This window comes from Triticum urartu, chromosome 1A, assembly GCF_056163025.1.
Source record: "Triticum urartu cultivar PI428250 chromosome 1A, HENAU_Tu73, whole genome shotgun sequence".
Taxonomy (NCBI): Eukaryota; Viridiplantae; Streptophyta; class Magnoliopsida; order Poales; family Poaceae; genus Triticum; species Triticum urartu.
The window spans coordinates 278,210,065-278,219,789 of record NC_141873.1 but is presented as its reverse complement, the minus strand read 5'-3'; the positions used below and the strand labels follow the sequence as shown (position 1 = coordinate 278,219,789).

Here is a 9,725-nt window from a genome sequence, read left to right as displayed (position 1 = left end):
CTTGAGGCGATACAATCTTGATGTATCACGGGCTTTGCTATTATATTTGGATCCTATGATGTTTCTTCCCCCCTCTACTCTCTTGTAATGGATTGAGTTTTCCCTTTGAAGTTATCTTATCGGATTGAGTCTTTAAAGATTTGAGAACACTTGATGTATGTCTTGTCGTGCGTATCTGTGGTGACAATGGGATATCACGTGATTCACTTGATGTATGTTTTGGTGACCAACTTGCGGGTTTCGCCCATGAACTTATGCATAGGGGTTGGCACACGTTTTCATCGTGATTCTCCGGTAGAAACTTTGGGGCACTCTTCGAAGTCCTATGTGTTGGTTGAATAGATGAATCTGAGATTGTGTGATGCATATCGTATAATCATACCCACGGATACTTGAGGTGACATTGGAGTATCTAGGTGACATTAGGGTTTTGGTTGATTTGTGTCTTAAGGTGTTATTCTAGTACGGACTCTAGGGTTGTTTGTGACACTTATAGGAATAGCCCAACGGATTGATTGGAAAGAATAACTTTGAGGTGGTTTCGTACCCTACCATAATCTCTTCATTTGTTCTCCGCTATTAGTGACTTTTGAGTGACTCTTTGTTGCATGTTGAGGGATAGTTATGTGATCCAATTATGTTATTATTGTTGATAGAACTTGCACTAGTGAAAGTATGAACCCTAGGCCTTGTTTCCTAGCATTGCAATATCGTTTACGCTCACTTTTATCATTAGTTACCTTGCTGTTTTTATATTTTCAGATTACAAAAACCTTTATCTACCATCCATATACCACTTGTATCACCATCTCTTCGCCGAACTAGTGCACCTATACAATTTACCATTGTATTGGGTGTGTTGGGGACACAAGAGACTCTTTGTTATTTGGTTGCAGGGTTGCTTGAGAGAGACCATCTTCATCCTACGCCTCCTACGAATTGATAAACCTTAGGTCATCCACTTGAGGGAAATTTTCTACTGTCCTACAAACCTCTGCACTTGGAGGCCCAACAACGTCTACAAGAAGAAGGTTGTGTAGTAGACATCATCCGATTGCCTGGTTCGTTGCACTAAACACCTCCTTCAAGGACCAAACTTTTGGATAAAGAGTGTTTTAGATTCATCCCGAACACCCCCGTATTACCTACGTGGGGGCTGAAGCCGACGACTGGCCAACTCTCAGACTTAATAAAACGGCCGCACAGGAGGTAAAATTTTAAATAATAAACAGCAAGCATTATATTACACATTAGTCTTGTTTTCATCATACAGGGCGGGATAACATGAAGGTACTCATTAAAAGATAATGTATTTTGAGCACTGGCCCTCTACAATGCGGGATCCCTTGAGGAAATCATCAAAATAGCACTCCGGCATGCGGTGCTTCTTGCCAACGGGCGGTCCCTCGGTCGCGAGTTTGACGGCGTCCATCTTTGCCCACTATATCCGGACACGGGCGAAGGCCATCTGCACACCCTTGATGCAGACTGACCGCTTGATGACGTCCAGACGGGGGCAGGCATTGACCAGCAGCTTCATGAGCCCAGAGTAGCTGCTGTGTATGACTTCTGCAGGCCATAACCGGATTATCAAATCCTTCATGGCTAGTTCAGCCACCCTATGCAGTTTGACCAGTTGTTTTAGCTGATTGCTAAAGGGCACCGAATGTTTTGGCGCAAGGTATTGCGACCAAAACAGCTTCTCCGTCGAGCTCCCTCTTCGGCTCGGAAGAACTCCGCAGCGTCGGCAACACTGCGCAGCAGATCCGCAAACGCCCGTGGAGAACTCCAAATCCGGGTCAGTAAGAGGAACCTTTTCTTCACATACCTGCTATGCATAATAAAGGCCTTACCAGCCGCGATTTTTCTGGCCTGGATCTCCTGGAGGGCACCTTGGGCTTCGGCCCGGGCATCTTGTGCACTTTGGCGGGCCTTGGCAAGTTCGGAATCTTGATCCACAACGTGGCGCTCCAAGGACTCGCATTTCTGCACAATGTCCTAGAGCTCCTGCTGGACCTCGCCAACCCTGCCCTCGTGTTTTCCACGAGCGGCGTGTTCCTTCGCCACTCTCTCCTCGGCCTCGGCCAGTGCCTTCTTGAGGGTTTCCACCTCAGTTGCAGCTCCTACAATTACCATGACATTATAGTCATATAAACCATCAATCCTTTCTGATATATAGTAGGTCATTACATACCTTGCTTCTCCTCCAGCTGTTTCCTTACTTGGCCGAGCTCCTCCTCGGCCCGCCCCAGCCTCTACTTCAGTCCGGAGACTTCAGCAGCATGAGAGGTCGCAGCTAGCAGTGACGCCTGCTTATTCACATAGACATATATGGTTAGTCTCCTGCGGAAAACTATTTGATCCTCTGTTCAGCTATTCTTTCCGAACACCGGACAGAGTCTCAGGGGCTACAGTCTATACTGTGACTTTCTTTTTACATAATTACGTTGCTTACCTCAAAGCCTGTCATAAGTTGGGTACAGGCTTCGGTCAGTCCGCTCTTAACAGACTGAACCCTTTCAATCACCGTACCCATGAGGGTGTAGTGTTCTTTGATAACCCACAAGTATAAGGGGTCGCAATAGTTTTTGAGGGTAGAGTATTCAACCCAAATTTTTTGATTCGACACAAGGGGAGCCAAAGAATATTCTCAAGTATTAGCAGTTAGGTTGTCAATTGAACCACACCTGGAAACTTAATATCTACAGCAAAGTATTTGGTAGCAAAGCACTATGATAGTAGTGGTAACGGTGGCAAAAGGTAATGGTAGCAAAAGTAATATTTTTGGATTTTATAGTGATTGTAACAGTAGCAGCGGAGAAGTAAATAAGCGAAGAACAATATATGGAAAGCTCATAGGCATTGGGTCGGTGATGGAAAATTATGCCGGATGCGATCGATCATGTAACAGTCATAACCTAGGGTGACACAGAACTAGCTCCAGTTCATCAATGTAATGTAGGCATGTATTCTGAATATAGTCATATGTGCTTATGGAAAAGAACTTGCATGACATCTTTTGTCCTACCCTCCCGAGCAAGCGTGGTCCTATTGGAAATTAAGGGATATTAAGGCCTCCTTTTAATGGAGTACCGGACCAAAGCATTAACACATAGTGAATACATGAACTCCTCAAACTACAGTCGTCACCAGTAAGTATCCCGATTATTGTCACTTCGGGGTTAACGGATCATAACACATAATAGGTGACTATAGACTTGTAGAATAGGATCAAGAACTCTCATATATTGATGAAAACATAATAGGTTCAGATCTGAAATCATGGCACTCGGGCCCTAGTGACAAGCATTAAGCATAGCAAAGTCATAGCAACATCAATCTCAGAACATACTGGATACTAGGGATCAAACCCTAACAAAACTGACTAGATTACATGATAAATCTCATCCAACCCATCACCGTCCAGCAAGCCTACGATGGAATTACTCACACACGGTGGTGAGCATCATGAAATTGGTGATGGAGGAAGGTCGATGATGACTGTCGGTGTCAAAACCGGCGGATCTCGGGTAGGGGGTCCCGAACTGTGCGTCTAGGCGGATGGTAACAGGAGGCAGGGGACACGATGTTTACCCAGGTTCGGGCCCTCTTGATGGAGGTAAAACCCTACGTCATGCTGGATTGTTCTTGATAATATGAGTAGTACAAGAGTTGATCTACCACGAGATCAGAGAGGCTAAACCCTAGAAGCTAGCCTATGGTATGATTGTTGTTTTTCCTACAGACTAAACCCTCCGGTTTATATAGACACCGGAGGAGGCTAGGGTTACACAGAGTCGGTTACAAGGAAGGAGATCTACATATCCGTATTTCCAAGCTTGCCTTCGACGGCAAGGAGAGTCCCATCCAGACACGGGACGAAGTCTTCAATCTTATATCTTCATAGTCCAACAGTCCGACCAAAGGATATAATCCGGCTATCCGGATACCCCCTAATCCAGGACTCCCTCAGTAGCCCCTGAACCAGGCTTCAATGACGATGAGTCCGGCGCGCAGATTGTCTTCGGCATTGCAAGGCGGGTTCCTCCTCCGAATACTTCATAGAAGATTTTGAACACGAGGATCGTGTCCGGCTCTGCAAAACAAGTTCCACATACCACCGTAGAGAGAATAACATTTCCACAAATCTAATCTGTTGACATACCCTATAGTGTGACATCACACCACAGCCAGGTCTTTATTCGAATCGTTTTTCATAACCTATCTCAGCGTGTTTCATGAGGCGGTTTCCTTGGCACGTCTTGTCGAAGCAGAGATCGTGTCCCCTTATTACGGGATTCCCATCAATACGGACGTGGGTAACCCAACCGCGCCATCAATTACGGCGCTTGGGGGATAAGCGAGTTTTACCAGGCTGGTGGGGGCGCATAGTTTCGTCCGCCCTTATAAAGAGGTAAGGTTTCACCTTTTTCTACCCATGCCTTCTTCCTCCTTGCTCATCCATTCTCGCACACTCGAGCTCCAGCGCCCAAGTCCACATCCTTCTCCTCAACTCTCTCCAAACATGTCCGGAGCGGGAGGCAAGTGGATGGTCTCCTCCTTCATGGAGGGACACATCAAAAACTACGTGGGGCTGGATACTTAGCCGCAGATATCGCGCACCGGCTGCCAGCCACAGGGCAGATCGTCCCTAACCCAGAACCTTACGAAAGGGTGGTTTTCCTCCCCCACTTCGTCCGCGGACTGGGGTTTCCCCTCCATCCATTCATTCGCGGCCTTATGTTCTACTATGGGATGGACTTTCATGATCTGGCCCCGAATTTCATCCTCAACATCTCGGCGTTCATCGTCATGTGCCAGGCTTTCCTCCGCATATGGCCCCACTTCGGCCTGTGGTTGAAGACCTTCAATGTCAAGCCGAAGGTAGTAGGCGGCCAACAAGCGGAATGCGGCGGGGCCATGGTGGGAAAAATGCCCAACGTTACATGGCTCGAGGGCTCCTTCGTGGAGACCATAAAGGGGTGGCAATCGGGGTGGTTCTACATCACCAAGCCGCGCGGCACCAACTGGGCGGCAGCCCCCCGAGTTTCGATCCGGAGTCCCCACTCGGCTCACTTCCTGGAAGGAGAAGGGCCTGTCCTGGGGCTCATCGGTGGAGCTGGACAGACTCCAGAAGTGTATCCGGTACATGATAGGCAAGAAACTCAAGCTTGTCAACATAGTCCAGGTCATGCTCTTCCGCCGGATCCTCCCGTGTCAACAACGGGCTTTCAACTTATGGGAGTTCGACCCGGCCCAGCACCAGACTCTACGCGAGCTCTTCGACACGAAGCATGAGGACGTCTGGAAGGTGTTGTTCAAGGGCGCCGAGGTTCCCCCTTCCCTCATCGAGGACCGCGGGCTAAGCGCGAAGCACTCCGCGAATCCAGTAAGTTCTGTACATCTGGTAGGGTATTTATTTCCCATAGCTTAACCATGTGCGGGGTCTGAGCTCCCATGCCTTCGACAGGACTGGGTGGAGACATCGGAGTAGATTAACTGTCCGGCCCCTCTGCCCGAAGACCCTGCTGACGCTCTCTTGATGGAGATGCGGACTCCGGCTCCTTATGAAGTGCCGGAGAAGAAGATCAAGAAGAAGGCCACGGGAACCCGAAAGAGTTCCCGGCACCAGGTGGTATCGGACTCATCGTCTGATAACTCCGAGATGCACTCCTCCCATAAAAACGAGGAGGAGGAAGATGAAGATTCTCCCCCTCCAGCCGGGGGAGACAAGAAAAGGAAGGCCGCCCCAACCGGGGAGGCCGAAGGGTCCAAGAAGGGAAGGACTCTCCTTCCGGACTGTTCCACCACCGTCGCCGACAGCGAAGACGAGTGGTTACTCGGGGCCAAGCCCCTGGCGAAGTCGTAAGTATTCGGATACCAGAGTAACTCATAGCATACTTTTATTGCACTGCTTCTCCTAACGTCGAATATGAGCATGCAGTCCGTCCCGAGCCCGTATCGACGTATCCTCGTCGGACGGTTCCTTGGACTCGTCGGATATGAATAGTGATACACTTCCAACCGCCTCTTCTCCTCACCCTACGGACAATGTCGAGGTATTGTCTCAAGAGGCACCAAGCCGGGGGGAGATAGTCCCGGAGGCGCCTCAAGGCGACCTTCCAGACTCCAGGCGCAAAGGGAGCAAGACTCCCAAGGGCTCCAAGTTCGGCCCTCAGCCGAACACCGCGCCAGAACCTCCAGTGGTTCCGGACTCCGGCAGGCGGCCCCCTTCCAAGGGGGGCAAGCCGCCCATGCCAGTGACCTCTGTCCATCCAGAGGCACCGGACAACCTGCTGGGAGCGCTTCGCGGCGCTTCCATCGACGAAGAGCACCTCACTATTATGAGTGCGATGATCAAGAAGGTTTAGTCCGCCAAGAGCGGACTGACTGAAGCCTGTGCCAGCCTTCTAATAGGCTTTGAGGTAAGTATTTAAAATATAGGAAAATATTACCGCATAGACAGTAGCCCCTGATGCTCTGTTTGGTGTTCACAAAGAAAAGCCGAAAAGAGGATCAAATAATATCTGCAGGAGTCTGATATAAGTATGTCTGTATGCGTATACAGGCTTCGCTACTGACCTCTGCCGCACTGACTGCGGAGGTCGCCGCACTGAAGCAGAACCTCGAGCGGTCCGAGAAAGAGCTCGGCCTTGCCAAGAGGCAGCTCAAGGATAACAAAGGTAAGTAATACCTTGTCTATATATATAAAATAAATTAAAAAAGATGTGGTTGCAAAATGACAGGATCATCATGGATGTGCCAGGGGCCACGACCGAAGTGACGACCCTGAAGCAAGCGTTGTCTGAGGCCGAAAACAAAGTGGCCAAGGAGCGCACCGAGCGGGAGAAACAAGAGGCACGGGTGGGCGAGGTGCAGCAAGAGCTCCAGGCTCTCGTGAAGAAGCACGAGACTTTGGAGCTTGACTCGAAGACGCGAGAGTCTGAGCTTGCCACGGCCATCGAGAGCACAAAGCATGCCAAGGCTGAAGCCCAAAAGGCCCTCCAGGAAATTGAGGCGATGAGGAAGATAGCGGCGGGTAAGGCATTCATTATGCAAAGCAAGCATGTGAAAGTAAATTACTTGTTACTTACCCGAGTCCGGAGCTCTCCAGGAGCATTCGCAGATTTGCCCCGCAGTGTGTCGGATGCCACAAAGTACTACCAGGCCGAGGAGGGAAGCTCGATGGAGAAGTTGTTCTGGTCTCAGTATACTGGGACCAAACACCCGATGCCTGTGAGCGACCAGCTGAAGCAACTGGTCGAGCTGCACAAGGCGGCCGAACATATCCTGCTACCGGAGGGTTTTACCCTGGCCCGAACCTTCGGGTAATGGTGTCAAAACTGGAGGATCTCGGGTAGGGGGTCTCGAACTGTGCGTCTAAGGCGGATGGTAACGGGAGGTAGGGGACACGGTGTTTTACCCAGGTTCGGGCCCTCTTGATGGAGGTAATACCCTACGTCCTGCTTGATTGTTCTTGATAATATGAGTAGTACAAGAGTTGATCTACCACGAGATCAGAGAGGCTAAACCCTAGAAGCTAGCCTATGGTTATATTGTGTGTTGTCCTATGGACTAAAACCCTCCGGTTTATATAGACACCGGAGGAAGCTAGGGTTTACACAAGGTCGGTTACAAAGGAGGAGATATACATATCCGTATTGCCTAGCTTGCCTTCTACGCCAAGTAAAAGTCCCATCCGGACACAAGACAAAGTCTTTAATCTTGTATGTTCATAGTCCAACAGTTCGACCAAAGGATATAATCCGGCTATCCGGAGACCCCCTAATCCAGGACTCCCTCAGTAGCCCCCGAACCAGGCTTCAATGACGTCAAGTCCGACACGCAGTATTGTCTTCGGCATTGCAAGGCGGTTTCTTCTCAAAATTTTGAATGTTTGTCAAGTAGTGTCCGGCACCATAAATGTTGGACTTCTTGGCTTCTGCGCCCAATAAGGGCTATCTTCCATGCGTCGGATCATCATGGATGTGCCAGGGGCCACGACCGAAGTGGCGACCCTGAAGTAAGCGTTGTTTGAGGCCGAAAACAAAGCGGCCAAGGAGCGCACCAAGCGGGAGAAACAAGAGGCACGGGTGGGCGAGGTGCAGCAAGAGCTCCAGGCCCTCGTGAAGAAGCACGAGACTTTGGAGCTTGACTCGAAGACGCGAGAGTCCGAGCTTGCTGCGGCCCTCGAGAGCACAAAGCATGCCAAGGCTGAAGCCCAAAAGGCCCTCCAGGAAATTGAGGTGATGAGGAAGATAGCGGCGGGTAAGGCATTCATTATGCAAAGCAAGCATGTGAAAGTAAATTACTTGTTACTTACCCGAGTCTGGAGCTCTCCAGGAGCATTCGCAGATTTGCCCTGCAGTGTGTCAGATGCCGCAAAGTACTACCAGGCCGAGGAGGGAAGCTTGACGGAGAAGTTGTTCTGGTCTCAGTATACTGGGACCAAACACCCGATGCCTGTGAGCGACCAGCTGAAGCAACTGGTCGAGCTGCACAAGGCGGCGTGCACCTCATGGCCTTATAGTCCGGATGTGGCCTGGCAACTCCCTTCCCAACAGCTACTTCGGCCTAGTGAGGCGGCTTGTGGATGTCTGCCCACGGCTAGAAGTCATAAAGCGGTCCATCTACATCGAAGGTGCACGCCGGGCTTTTGCCCGTGCGAAGGTGCACTGGGCCAAGATGGATGCCGAGAAGCTGGTGAAGGAGGGGCTGCCACAGGGCAAGGAGCATCTCCACACCGAAATGTATTATGAGGGTGTCCTGAAGGGTGCCCGTCTTGTGGCGGACGAGTGTGCGAAGGATGTAATTTTTGAATGAACTTCCTCGTGTGATCCTGTATTATGAAAACTTGTTCATATGCGCTATGCAACGCTTGTTTGAATTTAAAACATTACCTTCTGTGCGGCTGTTTATCAAATCTGAGAGATGGCCAGTCGTCGGCTTCTGCCCCCATGCCACGAGTGCAGGGGTGTTCGGGATAAATCTGAGCACTCTTTTTCCCATTGTTGGGTCCTTCGAGGGAGGTGCTCAGCGCAACAAACAAGGCAATCAGACTATAATGCTTTATCACTCTCACTTAGCCATAGAAGTCTACAATTTTAAATTTTGGCAAAGCCCCTACTATTCGGAAGGCCGAATTCGGGGCGCTATACACGCCTAAGCCGGACAAAGCCGACTCCTCGCCCTAAGTGGCATAAGTCTTTAGGGACTCGAGACCTCTCGAACAGCGACCAGCTCTCGCCTTATCATGACAGTCAGTTTTAGCTTTCTCTACTGAGGTGCTTGCCCAGATGAACCGGGGCACAATCGCAGTAGTTCTCCCGGTGCTACATTAGCCGATATAGCAGAAGTAAGGTACCAAAACATGGGAGTCGGGCAAACCCAACTATTGACCCAAGACATGATTCAGAGCTGATGCATATAATACTATAAGTTCACGCCGTATTATGGGGTATGCTTAAGCCCCTGGCGTATTAGCCGTACCAGAGTGTACGGGTGCTGAATGTCATGAATGAACATATATATAAGAATAGAGAATGTGGTAATAGTCTAGTGCTATGCATTGTTTATTCAAAAAGGTGCGTCGAAGCAGAATGATACAAGTAGTGTGATAAGCAAAAAGTAGGACTATTTGACATGTCCCTTCCAAGGGCAAGCTGAGGAATGGTATTTAAAGCCGGTATTTCGCTCGTTATCAGAGACCACCTGGGAATTCCATG

At 49.7% G+C, this 9,725-nt stretch overlaps 1 pseudogene; it reads right to left on the bottom strand.

Moving 5' to 3' along the window:
* Positions 1–1,998: 1,998 nt before the first annotated feature.
* Positions 1,999–9,725, bottom strand: part of LOC147990865 (uncharacterized) — a 32,751-nt pseudogene continuing 25,024 nt past the window's right edge.